At 56.9% G+C, this 13,914-nt stretch overlaps 1 long non-coding RNA gene across 1 annotated transcript in view; it reads right to left on the bottom strand.

Annotated features, from left to right (window-relative positions):
• Positions 1-11,037, bottom strand: part of LOC112948295 — a 13,311-nt gene extending 2,274 nt beyond the window's left edge. The window contains exons 1-2 of the long non-coding RNA XR_003249580.1: positions 11,000-11,037; positions 1,199-1,281 (exon numbers count right to left, since the gene is read on the bottom strand). This is a non-coding gene — a long non-coding RNA (uncharacterized LOC112948295). The remainder of the gene's footprint in view (positions 1-1,198; positions 1,282-10,999) is intronic.
• Between the last annotated feature and the right edge of the window lie 2,877 nt (positions 11,038-13,914).

The following is a 13,914-nucleotide window of genomic DNA, read 5'->3' as shown; positions in this document are numbered from 1 at the left end:
GAAAAGAAAAGAAAAGAAAAGAAAAGAAAAGAAAAGAAAAGAAAAGAAAAGAAAAGAAAAGAAAAGAAAAGAAAAGAAAAGAAAAGAAAAGAAAAAGGAACAATAGCATTATCATGAGTAGGGTTCAGCGCTAAAAGCAGGACACGGATGCCTGTGTGGTGGACTTCAGTATTCCAGTTGTTTCATCCTCTACTTTTCCACTTTTGATATTTATGCATTATGATGGTACCTTTTATTATAAGATAAGAATTTTCTCAGACTCCCAGTCTCACACAGGGCAATGGGAAAACATGAAGAGGAAAAGAATTAAGATCACACTGGCTGAACAGTATTTCTGACATTATCAAACTTTCAAGTACTTCACAGGGTAACTTAGAAAGCCTCCAATTTTTAACCCTGTATTTTATACTACAAGTACTTTCCTTCAGTGTATTAGACTTGATAAACTCTGCAAGAAAACTGCATTTTCCAATTCCAATTCAAAATTCTTCTTGTTACCAGAGGGAGCTTTAAGGGATATGTCAATATTCTCACTGGTGGTACAGTGGCTACTCGCCTTCCCCTGCTTCTCATTTCTGCACGCTGGGAATGTAGTATCTTTTACAACGTAAAATGGAAAGCCTCATGATTTTTCTAAGTGCATTTCTAACACACGTGTGTCTAGGAAACCTATGGCTCAGTAACAGAAAATCTCCAGAGAGATGCATTTATGCAGCTGGAGACTGCCTGCCACAGCAAAGCCTTTACCACTGCTCTGAAGATCATCATCTGTGAATGGTCAAGCCACTTCTCAAGGCATTTTGGCACACAGCATCTGCAGGTAGAATTTCAGGACCGCCTTACAGTAAGGCAAACACAAGCTGAAGGGAGAAGGGATTGCTCCATCCTATCACCAATTCCCATACTACCCCTCTCCTGAGCAGGCCAAGGAAAGATCTGCGTGGGAATTAATCCGAAGGAAACTCTCTTTTTAACTCCAGCTCCATCAGTCAGTCCCCTGATCTAGTTAGCATGCAGCTACAGCAATGCCACTGCAAGCTCAAAAGCACAGGGGAAAAGCAGCCCCTTGACACTGGGCGGCAGCTCATGATTAGGATGACTTAAAATGACTCTCCGTCTGGAATCRAGGTTCAGAGAGCTGGATCCACATYAGTGGGGATMTACAGGCCCTTGCCCTTCCGAGAGGTAACGCACTCACCGAGACGCCTGGTGTCACGACACAGCAGCCCTCATAGCAGAGGCCATGGGCTGGGAAGCGCTGCTCTCACAAGCAAAGATCACCTGGRAATGGGAGAGAAAGGAAGAGTTTCACCAGCAAGAAAGGGCACACAGCAGAGTCAGCTGCCACCACCCTCCCCAGCACGTCCAGCCACAGGGGAAGAGGAATGAAGGGCTGCTCYGAACCCCTGACGAGGGGCAGCCTTTGCTCAAACGGGCAAGATTTGTTGGCACAGAGAAAGCCTCAGCCCGACTGGAGCAGCCTGAGGATGCCTGCTGCACGTGAAGGTGCGGAGGGGAAACAGCTCAGCCCGGCTCCAGCACTCCCACGCTGGAGCTAGCYGGATTCCCATGAGCTCATCGGTGCTCCAAGGAGCTGGCACAGAGCTCGTACCAGCAACCTTCCCTCCTCTCTCTCCTCTAAGGGCCGCCTTGCCCTCGCTCACGAGCCCAGCTCTCGGGGCAGCCCCCRGCACTGCAGAGCACCGGGTGCSAGGTGAAGCGAGGCGATGCTCAGCYGCCCCGGGATCGCCTGGCAGGCTGCAGGAGGGGAAAGCGCTGCCCCTGCTATCAGCCCCTGCTTCACGTCTCGGTGCTATGCTGCAGGGGGATGCGAATCCAAGAGCAAACTCCCAAGCAAGGCATACCCTAAGTCTGCCCGAGTTAGAGAGGCAGGTATGGCACTAAATCCCGTGCGTGCCACAGCCATCTCCAAAACGCCAAAACAGCTCACAGTCTAGGAGCCAACCAGCCACACTGGCAGTTAACGGAGACAACCCCCCAACCATCAGTTAATGTGGTCACACATGGAGACACACGCAGGAGCCYGGGAGTTCAGCAACGCCAAGAGACTCGGGCCCTGAGGCCGGGCTCAAGGGCAAGCGCGGGGCCAGCGCCGCGGGAAGAGCAGCCCCACGCCAGGCCCTTCCACCTCGCCTGCTCCGAAGGCGGCAAGAGCGGCGCCAATCCCGCAGCGTCCAAGGGGCCGGGGCTGGACGCCATCCCCCCTGAGCGCCCCCTCGCCCAGCCCCTCGCAGTGGGGCTGACAGCTGAAATCACCAGCAGACGTTTGGGTGTCATCTCAGCGCGTTCTGCTGACCACATCTGCCCACCCAAACACGAGGGCCGCTGCGAGGCCCCATGAGCTACGTGTTGTGAAACCTTTCGCATATTCCCTGCCCTCCGAAGCCGCAGCTTCCCCTGGATGACTTGCAATCCTCCACCACGCAACCTACCCCAACAAAACCAAACTACAAAGCCRGTCCCAAACAACCGCGCTACCCTCTCCGCCCAGGCCAGCCAAATCAAACAGTGAAATCACCAGCACGATAGACGGTCCTTATCTGGCCAAGTCACACCTGCAGACAGAAGCTGGAGCAAACACCTACCCCAACAAGCTGCTTCGCCCAGCAAAACCGACCAGAGCAGCAGAATCATCCCTGAATYCAACCACCGCTCGAGCTCTTCCCTTTCCCCCTCACCACGCAGAACAGCCAGGCGGCACCTCTGCCCAGCGCCCGAGGAGCTGCGCGCGCACCGGGACGCCCTCCGAGCGCTCGGCCTCTGCTCCACACAGCAGGGCAGGGAGGCGGCTTCACACAGCACCGCGCGCGGCTCAGAGCGGGACACGACTGGGGGGACAGGCGGCAGCTCGAGGCTACGCGCGCAACTTACGGCGGTGCAAATCCCTGCCCCAGCTCCCATCGCCCACCCACGTGAGGCTGGCGTGAGCCCACTGGCTCCTCTGTGCCTTTGGTGGGAGCACGAACACGAGCAGTGACCACGGAGCGGCCAACACGACACAAACCCGTGCTGGGGGTTWCCTTCTGGTAACGCACCAGGCATCCCTTGGCTCCAGTGAACTAGCCACCATACTACTGCAGCATAAACAAAAGCTTTTTTTAAAAAGAAAAAAAAAAAAGAAAAAAGAAGAAATAAAGCAGTTTATTTCTCCTTTTTTTTTCCACTTGAAAGTGCAGAAGTGGTGCTTCAGTACCTTGGAAGTGGCGAGTGGCCAGACACTTGGAAAGGTGCACAGCGTTACGGCCGCTTCAGCGGGAAGAGCTGCAGTTACCACTGATTCACTTCAGTCTCTTCCCCCTCTTTGAGAAGGAGAATGTGGAGAGATGAAATGAAGGCACACCAAGCAGATAAAAGCACCAAACCCGCGGCCTGACTGTGACACRAAGCATGAAAGGCGAGGAGCCTCTCTCTCCGCGCACAAGAAAGAGCGCGCTCCTTTTTCCTCCCCGGCCTTTCTGAGACTGCCAATCTGCGCCGGACCGAGGGTGGCGGGAGCCCAGAAACCATCACGGAGAAACGAAACGAAGGCTGGAAACCTGCAGCAAACGGGCGGTGCCTCCGCAGGGGCCGGCGGCGCGAGGCGGGAGCGGCGGGGCGCTCTGGAGGGCTGAGGCGGCCGCCGCAGCAACCGCCACCCCCGTGAGGCGCCATGAGGCGCCATGAGGCGCCGGGCCCCGCGGAGCCGCCGAGGCTGCGTCAGGCCGGCAGTTCCCCCGGGATGGGCTCGTCCCGTCCCTCCGACCCTCGCTAGGCCCCGGGAGAGGGAGAAGAGCYGCGGCGGTCCAAGGCGGTCCCGCTYGCGACGCACCGCGAGCCGCCTCCGGCTCTCGCCATGAGCTGCGCTTTTCAGCCTCGCCGGTATCTGCCTGTCTGGGACGCCGGCAGCCGAACCGCCCACATCACCTTGTGTTTTACAAGCGGCTCTTTAGTAGTGTTTGGTTGCGCACCGCGTTGATAAGACGYGACCGCGAAACAAGGCGGAGGCGGGAAGGGTTTCCCAGGGCCCTCACCCAACTGCCAGGCTCCCCTGCGATCAGGTAGAAACCAACAGACAAAGTGACATGAACGGTCTAATATCAAAACAATCTCCTCAGGACACTTAAGGCTATGGGGTCACAATATACTCTTTAATCCTTTGCACCAGCCCCACTCACTAGATACAACCATTACTAACTACACCTTAACTTGCCTCCAGCTCTTGGCAAAAACTGTCCTCATCCTTCCTGACCAATGCAACATACACCTCGCTGTAGTAATAAAACTAGTGTTGGGCCCACCGCACCCAAACAGGTTTGCGGAAAACAGCGGCCTGTCTTCAGCTGCCAAGTGGGTGCTGGGCCCGGGGAAGCGGCTGCAATCGGCCTAGACCAGTCCAAGTCTAGCCCCTCCAGCTCCCCTCATCACTCTGATGATAAAGMTGAAAAATTACTCCAGAAGAGATATGATTGATTTTCAGGAGCGGGGATTCTGCTCTGAGCCAACCAGGGGTCCACTTGCTCACTGGAACCAGCACAACCAGCGACTGTTGGCACAGGCTCCCACTGCACTTACACCCTCCCTGCCCCGCTCCCCTCGCCTCCCTTCCTGAGGAACAACCGGGGCTGGAGACTCCGTCAACACACTGGCCATGTAAACACAGCATAACCAGATCCTGCTCAAAAGAGCTGCTTAAATGGGGAGGCTAGCAAATTCTGTCATTCCCTGGGGGCTCCAAATGCCATTGCTTGTAAAGCAATTTCTCAATGCCAATAGCTGGCTTGTTAATACTGAGCTGAGTAGTTAACAACCRGCAGTCAGGGCTAGGCACCTACTTCTACGAGCTCCTAAGTTATCATGCAACAGCATGAACTTAGCTACGTGCACATCTTGTCCATAAAAGAGATGCCACACACAAGGTTCTCACAGTTTCCCCAAACCAGGAATTCCTCCTTATGAAGACATCAGAGAAGCGACTGCTCACCCCGAATCTGCACAATGTTATCTCTTTGCTTGCAGTTTTGTACCAGAAGTGACCCAATGAAGGCAGGAACTTGGGACACCCAAATCAGTGAGACGCCTACACCACATTCACCAGGTTTGTCACAACCTCCACAGCGTCACGAGAGGTTGATGAGTAGCTCCCCTCATGTATGTGGTCTGTATTTGCCCTTCCACTAACCTTTAAACACAAGCAGGCCATTTCCCAGACCAAGCTCCATACCTTGGAAGGCATCCAAGGCACTGGATGAGAAAGGGGACAAGCAAAGAGAGGCACACTTAGAAGAAAATTAACATCCTGAAGACCTGATTACAGAGAAAGAGCAGGCAAGACCGCACACCATTACAAGGAACAGAAGTTCTTTGACTGGTTCAGATTAATGTAAAAATTTAGACCCATGGCATAAACTGCCCAGAAACTGTAAGAACGTGCTCAGTCATCCCTGTGTAACTGTGTGTGCAGGGGTGTGTGTGCCCTGTCACACAAATGAAACCCAGCTGAGCCTGGATGTGTCTGCCTGTCCATGTATCCTGGGTAAGAGAGCAGAGTCAGTCTCTCTCCCTCGCTCCTCCTTCCAGCTCCTACCACCACACACACGTAGGCATTTTCCTCAAGCCCACTCARAACAAGAGACGGTCGCAGCAAGGTTCATTTTAGAGAGGCACTGAGAGCACAACGCAAACCCAAAGGCTCAAAGAAAGGAACTCTATGTGACATTTCCATTGCTACCATCCTTGCTCTGCTGTGGTAGTATCTGCACAGGCTAGTCCCTTCTTTCCTTCTTYCAACAGGTACAAGGATAACAAACAGTAGCCCCGAGGTAAAGGCTGTTCGAGTAGCTATTCATTCTGAGTATGTGCAAAATCATTCTACAATACCATTTTGCAATAGATTTTGTTCACCGTCAAGAGCATGTCGTCCACCTAACTCATAACCACCATTTTAAGATTTATCAATAGCACTCTTTGTAAAAAAAGATTAAGTGTCTGGGKTTTTTTGTTTGTTTTGTAGAGCTAACGATACTTAAGTATGTTAATAATACAGCGAGGAAGAATAACTCTCCCAGACAGTTTCTGATTTTACACAGCTTGCCACAACTCCTTCCATACAGCAACAGAGGAGACSGACACTTACAGGGACTGCCAAGCAAGGCCAAGGCGAACAGAGACATCTGAAGCCTCACTCCATTTTCCAGCCGGCACAAAGCCACGAGCTCCTCAGCCTTGGACTAGAACACGGCCTCTCAACTAACTCCAACATAGTCCCAGCAACACACCTGGGCCTGAAGAAAAGCCCAAGACGCAGCCACCTGCACCTACACAAGACCATGAGGTCCCAGTGCTGCTCCGTCCCSGGTGTTGCTCCATCGGCCGTCCAGGCTGCTCTCAAGGTGCATCTGTCGTGCTCCCATCTCCTCGGCCCCACTGCAACCCCACGCAGGTGCCGCTGTGGGCTCGGCTCCACAGACACAGGTAGCTGGAGCTCGGAGCACTCCACGCGCCACCTTGGGGGTGGCTTCTCTTGCTCCAGAGTCCCTACTGTAGTAGGGCTGATAAAGATCAAATGCTTTCAGAAACAAGGGATTTTTCAAAAACAAAAAAATATTTTAATGATATTTCCCTAATATAAGAAAGGTCTCTGTGGCTGGCTACACTGCGTTAGCTGTCATCAGACCCAACACAAGCCAAAATTTCAAGTGGAAGTCCAGAGGGCAAGAGTGGAGTTTCCACAGGCTGCTTTCATAGCATCTTCTTCTATCGGAATTTCATCCTCATCTTGGGATGCAGCAGGTACCACGGTTGGTGATCCTTTTTCCTCTTACTTCTCTGGTCTTATTTTTGCAGAAGTTCAAACAGCAGCACCAGCATGAACAACAGGTARAAGTCAGCATACAGCATGTTGGCAGCACCCCCTCTCCCCTTTTTTTTCCCCTATGGTTTAGAGGAAAAGATGGAAATACAATGGATAGGAAGATGGGTCTGAACAGACATCAGTTTGTTCTTCAATATACAGTAACTCCATAATGTTCAAGCAGAAAGCTTGGGAGAAATAAGCCACCTATCCATTCAGCAAGGAAAGAGRAAAGGACTTTTCCTATTCATTTCAGCATCCCCTCTCCAGGTTTCACGAAGGAGAGAGATGAAACAGTCCTCAGGCATAACACCTCGGGCTGCAATCCTGTCAGTTTCCATAAACTAAATGGAGCCRGGATGGGTCAGTACAGGACAGAGCTCCTCCCAGGAAAACCTGGTGCTGCAGCTAGCAGCAAATCCCCGGGATGCTGCAAGGGGACATCACACACGATGCCTTTCAGAATTGCTGGGGGCGACCCACACACCTGCCCTTCATGTTAACCTGCWCTTAACAGGTACCTGCTCTATCTCTCTCGCCTTCATTCCTCGAGGGCAGTTTTCCAAGGCTTTTCCAGGCTCCCCTACACACGCCTGCCTTCCAGTGCTGCCTGCTGCTACACCAGCCTCCATCCCCTCCCAGGGGCACCCATCCCTCCGCCCGGTCCCTTCCATGGGCCCTCCGGCAGCTTTGCACCTCCCTGGCACTCGGGGAGCTCAGCAGGGCCAGGCAGCCATTCCCACGGGGACAGAGCTAAACAACCAGCTTTTAATTCAGATTCAAACAGCTCCGGCTGGTGGGTCAGGCGCGTGCCAAGGGGCAGCGCTCCCGGCAAGGGGAACCTCTCTCCCCGGCAGGCCCGCTGTGGGGAGCACCACCCCAAGGGCTCCCGTGCATGGGTCACCCAGAGGCCGAATCCAGGGCTCCGGCGGCTCCGCTAAGGAGCAGGGAGCTCCAATGCTCGGCTGGCGGGCAGGAGCGTCTCCGCGGYGCTCCCGGGCACCACGGGGCCCTGCCAAAGCTGCTGGATATGAACCTGGCATTTGACAAACAACGCGAGGCCACCCGAAGATCTCAAAGCCCTGCACRTGAAAACATGTATTCCGACGGGAAACGAAGCAATTCCGTAGTCAGGTCTTTTATTGAGGCACCGCTTTGGCAAGACCTTACGCAAGCCCGGGCAATTCCCGTTGCGGCAAAGCCCTCCCTCCCGCACTCCAAGACGCACACGCTTAATATTTCTCTCGTTAGCCACACACGCACACGAAGCCTGCAGCGCTTCCAAGTATTTGCTGTGCCGGGTAAACAGCGGGCCCCTTTCCAAGGCTCCYAAAGGCCTGTCGGAGCGCAGGGAGCCCGCACGGCCGCGCGGAGCCCGGCCCTCCCGCACGGGGCTCCGCGCCTGGCAGTTCCAACTCCCCAGCCCCAGCCMCAAGGAGGTTACTCGGGGTTTATTTTCATTTTCTCAGAGACGCAGGAAAGCACTTTCTTGCTAACAAGCTGTCAAGCCACTCTGGCCTTCGGTTTTTGACTCTCTTCTCATCCATACATCTCAAATGTCATGGAAAATTTCAGTCCTCCCGGCCCGCAGCTCTGCAGAGGATCTCTCCGCGCACGGGGCTGCCTCGGCCCTGCACAACAACCCCCTTCGTGCYGCAGCGGCTTCGCTTTCACGGGCTSCAGCTTTGCTTTACGTTACACTGCAAATATAACTCCAATCAACACTCAAAGCCAGCCAGCAGATAAAACACGGCCATTTCACGGGCAGAGGAATGGAGGTGTCGAGACACCTAAAGCCAGCTTAGCAAAAATGCAAGAGCACAGCCCGGGAGAGCGCGATACAGAGCCCCGTGCTCGGCCTTTCCTGCAGGTCCTGCACAATTCCACACCCAGTGCAGAGGTGGGAAGACGCTTCACGCAGCGCACRCAGGTCAGGCACGCGGCTCTCCAGCGGCGTGAGCTGGTGGCTGGCAACACGCAGGCTCAGGGAGGCTCCTTCCCCAGCCCCTGCGTGGAGGCAGCCCGTGGGCGCAGCTGGAGCAGCGCTTCTTCCCGTCTTTTCGGGACAAGAGCACCCAGCTCGGAGCGTCGAGGACGCTGCGCCGCCACCTTCCAGCCACTCTGCGTGGGCAGAATCAGGTCCCTGGTCAAGCGCCCCTTCCTCCCAAAGCATTTCATTGACTCTGCCTCTGAGCCTTGCAAATAGAATCACATTAAAGCTGCACCTGGCTGCTCCGTCTCCCACCTCCATTCCCTGCAGCACAAGCTCCTTCCCCAAGGCCACGCGAGGAGGAGCTCACCTCCCCTATGGAGACACGAAGGGAACCCGAGCTTGTTCGTGCCCCCAAGGGACGACGCTCGCTCCTCAGGTGTAGCAGCCTGCACACTGTTAACAGCCTTTAAATACGCTCAGTGACTGGYGTCAAAATAAACCCAAAACAGAGCGGAGATGCGCTGATCTGCTGAAGAGCAAGCGGGAAGAACGCACGGATGCGGGAGGGAGACACAYGGAGAAGCCCAGGCAGCTGCAGGGGTCCCGAGCCCCACACCAAGGCCCCGCGGCCACCGGCACCTCTCCAGCTCCGCTCTCCGCTGTGTCCGGGGAGAAGCCTCGGAGAAGCCCCCAGCAAAACCAGGCGGAGCAGGTTATTCCCTCCCTCCCTCTTCCCAATATAGCAGCACATCTGTTGCAGCAAAGTAAAGCACAGGTTTAGATCACAGGCTTAWCGTCTCTTCCACAATTTCTACTGTCACTGACGATGATAACTGAATATTCTTCCTATTCCTGGAGACATCTGATCCTTTTTAACTCTCGGTCGGTTCTTGCKCCTGATGACTCTCGCAGCATGAGTTTCACTGCTTAATTGCAACCATCCCAAATATTCTGTCATCAATTTGCGCTACATGCTCCAGAGCATCAGATGGTCTCAGAGCAGCGGAAATATCCCCATAGCTGAGCTTCACAGAAACATGGAATCACAGAATGCCCAAGGTTGGAAGGGACCTCGGGGTCATCTAGCCCAACCCCCTGCTCACACAGGGTCACCCAGAGCACRKGGCACAGGGCTGCGTCCAAGCAGGTTTGGAAGATCTCCAAAGAAGGAGACTCCACAACCTCCCTGGGCAGCCTGTGCCAGGGCTCTGGCACCCTCACTGTCAAAAAGTGTTTTCTCAAGTTCCTGTGGAACTTTTGGTGCCTCGGCTTGCGGCCGTTTCCTCTAGTCCTGTCGCTGGCCACCACTGAAAAGAGGCCGCCCCCTCCTCCTCACTGCCTCCCTTGAGGTATTTATACACGCTGATCAGGTCCCCCCTCAGCCTCAGGCTGAGTAGAGGGGGACGATCACCTCCCTCGACCTGCTGGAGACGCTYTTCTTAATGCACCCCAGGATCCCGTTGGCCTTCTTGGCCACCAGGGCACACTGCYGCCTCATGGTCAACTTGTCGTCCACCATGACACCCAGGTCCCTCTCTGCRGGRCTGCTCTCCAGCAGGTCCACCCCTAATCTGTMCTGGTGTCCRGGGTTATTCCTCCMCAAGTGCAGGACCYTGCACTTGCCCYTGTTGAACCTCATGAGGTTTCTCRCCGCYCAGTCCTCCAGTCTGTCCAGGTCCCTCTGGATGGCAGCACAGCCCTCAGGGCTATCAGCYACTCCACCCAGYTTGGTATCGTCGGCAAACTTGCTGAGGGAGCACTCCAGCCCTTCATCCAGGTTGTTAATGAATAAGTTGAACAGGACCRGRCCRAGAACTGACCCCTGGGGGACACCACTAAGTACAGGCCTCCAGCTGGACTCCGCACCATTGACAACCACTCTCTGCACCCTGCCATCGAGCCAATTCCTAATCCACCTCCCCGTCCACTCATCTATCCCACACCTTTGGAGCTTGCCCAGGAGGATGCTGTGAGGGACGGTGTCAAACTTTTCTTAAAGGTGCTTAAAAGGGGTTTCTCCTTTCTATGCGTTGCATACGCGTTCAGAGACGAGGAGCATTTTTGGCCAAAGGAATGAGGCAAACGGACGGGATGCTCCCCAGGCTGGGAACGCCACCGGGCAAGGCTCGCACACGCTTCGGGGCGCAGTCACACGAGCGCTTCTTTSGGCAGCAACGCCAGCGTTACAGGCAGCTGCTGCTGCTGCTGCTGCTTACCTGCAGCCCCGCTCCGCAGGGCTCCACGCGCCGGCACAACCCTCTGCACGGCCAAAGAGCCGAGCCGGGTGCCAAGGGGACCGCAGGTCTCCGTCAGGTCTAAGGCCACTTAGGAAATGCTGGTAAATGTCTAGAAAGTGAGGGAGATCAAACCAGGCTCGGTAACACAGCTGACATTTAGGCTGGGAATTGGTTTGAGCACTCACTTGAGTGCCAATTGCTCCGCAGGCTAAAAATAAAAGTATTGGGTTTTTTCTTCTTTTCTCCCCATTGACTTGATGAAAGAGCAGGGAAACTCCGAGGCCGCACGCAGTTCTCAACGCAACGGAACGGACACGGCACGCGAGGAGCTCCAGAGGAACGCAGCCTGGAAATCAAYACACAGGAGCAGGAACGGGGAGCCGGCATCCTACAGCGCCGCACGTCACAGCCGCGGAGCTCGGATCCACTCCACTCCGCGGTCCCAACACCGCGGATCCGCCCGGGATCCGTCCCGCAAAGCGGGCGCCTCCGCCGTGCGCCCCGCTCACACCTGGGCGCCCCACGGCAAACGTGGCGTGGAGCCCCACGGGAAGCTAGACCCACCCCACAGCACCCACCGGAGGGCGGCCGGACCCAACCCCTAGCGCCCATGGGGCAAGGAGGGCTGGCCACACCAAGCTGGATGCGGCCAGGAGTTGTTTAGAGCGTTTCTCTTTTTGTGCTGTTTGGGTTTGTTCACACTTATTTAACGTCAATGATTGATTAACATGCGGGATAAAGGAGGGCTTTGTCAGTGATCCGGCTTCTCCACCCCCTCAATTAAGGTGCTAAAGAGTTCACAGCAGCGCGGGGAGACTCAAGATCCGCAGTCTCCTCTCCACAAAAAAGAGATCAGGGGGCGAAAATTGTGAATCTCAAAAGAAAAAAGATCACGGGGAAAATTGTGAATCTGAAAACTGACATGGTGGCTCCGTCCAAGCCAAAGGAAAGCCGCCTTTCCTTCGTTGTTTGAGGAGGAGCCAGCATGGGAGACGAGCGAACCCGAGCCCTTGGGCCACTTCCATGCTTGGAGGAAAAAGAAAAGGGGGCACATCCACTGAAAACGATCTGTTTGGAGATCGATTAAAAACAATATAGCAAAAGGAAAGAGCCACAAGGCCGGTTAGCCCAGAGCGGCTCCGGCAGCTCCTCAGGCCAATTCCCAGGACAGCTGGCGCGCGGCAGGGCCGTCCTGGGGGGCGGCAGGGCCRCCCCGTGCGGGCGCGAGGCGGATGATCCCGGCGCTGCCGCTCCGGGCGCGCGGAGGCCACCGAGGCCGGACGCCAGGGCCCCTCTCGGCGTCGCCCACCTGCGCCCCCCGCGCCCTCCCGCAGGCAGCCGCGGGCCCCACGGCCGCGGGCCCCACGGGACGCGGAGGAGGCGTGCAGGGGGGCTGCTGCTGCTGCTGCTCTCACTGCACGCGGAGCTTCTGTTGGGTCCCACGTCGCGTCCTGCCGGCCTCTCCGACRCCCGCTCCAGCCAAGCCGGGGGCAATCGCGGCCACGACATCCCTCTTCAAGCAAAGCCCAAGCGGCTCCTTCCCGCTTCTGAGGAGCGAGGCGTTCGAGGATGCTTCCCAGCGCCATGCAGCGTCTCCACAGGCTTTCCATGGAGCACCAATAGTCAGAAGACTTCCAAGGAAAATAAAAATGGCAGGGAAGCGGCTCCCCCCCAGCCCCACGGGAGCTTTCCTGCGGAGCTGCCTGCCCCTTCCCCACGGCCTCCTCGGGGGCGCGTGGGGAGCCCCCAACAGCAAAGCTCCACGGGGTCACCTGGCTCGGCACGACTCTTTCCCTCTCCCGTCCCCAAAAGCCCCCAGGGTCACCAGCAAACAGCCACCCCAAGCAGCCGCCCCGGCTCGCGAGGGCGAGGGCTGCAAACCCCATGCTCCCTTCCCACAACTCCGGGCTTCCTGGCTGTTTCCTGGGCCAGCTCTGCGCTCCAGGGCAGCCACGGACGAGTTCCTTCCCTTTCGCACTGGTGAACCTGGAGTTTTCCAAAGCCAACTCTCCACCATCATGGTATTYCTTGATACTTCCTTCCTCACCGCGCACCAGCCTCCTGACCGGATTCTCATCTTGTTTCCCGTCAAACACGGGCAATCAGCGGCCAACCCCAGGAGTTGTCGGATGCCCAAGTAACAGCCCGCCGCTCTTGGTCACATCCTTGCCAATCCCTGGCACCAGCGCCAAGATCCGACTCTTCCCCGCTGTGCCCTCGCCGCTCACCTTCCCTCGGGGAGCACCCAAACCTGCCACCTCCCAGACACCCGCTCCGCAGGGACCTCCTTCCTCCCATCCCCTCCTCTCCCGCACAGGAGCCTCAGGGACAGCGGACTGGGAGACTCCAGGCTGGGAGACGCCTCTTCCCGCCGGCGGCGCTGCCTCCCGCCGCCCGCCCCATCCCGCCCCCCCGGGCCTTTGGCATGCCCTGCACTCACCCCACACCACAGCCCCACGCTTCTCCCTGCGCGGGAGGCCAGGGCAGAGGCCGCCCCTTCGCACGGAGCCTCCCGGTGCTCCTGCTCGCGCTGCACCCGGCGCGGGGCACCCCCCTGCCCCCCGGGCCGCCACCGGGACCCACTCCTGCCCCCCGCCCCACGTCCCAGCCCTGCCCCGAGCGCAGCCCCCTTGCAGCCCCCCAGGGCCTCCCCTCACACCCCGCGTGGGTCCCGCGGCCCCTCTGCCACTGCCGCTGTCCTGCCCCCCGGCAACCTGCCCCCGCTTCCCTGCGGCGCATCCCGGGGGGCCCGGCCCCATCTCCATCACCCCGTGCTGCCCCGCACGCTGCGGGGCTGCCCTCCGGCCCCACACACACCGCCCCAGCTCAGTGCGCACACCCAGCACGGCCCCCAGGGCAGCCCCGCGCACCCCTCCGCAGCCCCAGGGCGCCCC

Source organism: Nothoprocta perdicaria, unplaced genomic scaffold (genome assembly GCF_003342845.1).
Source record: "Nothoprocta perdicaria isolate Ctin4 unplaced genomic scaffold, notPer1 scaffold_100, whole genome shotgun sequence".
NCBI lineage: Eukaryota > Metazoa > Chordata > Aves > Tinamiformes > Tinamidae > Nothoprocta > Nothoprocta perdicaria.
This window is presented reverse-complemented; position numbering and strand designations above follow the sequence as displayed.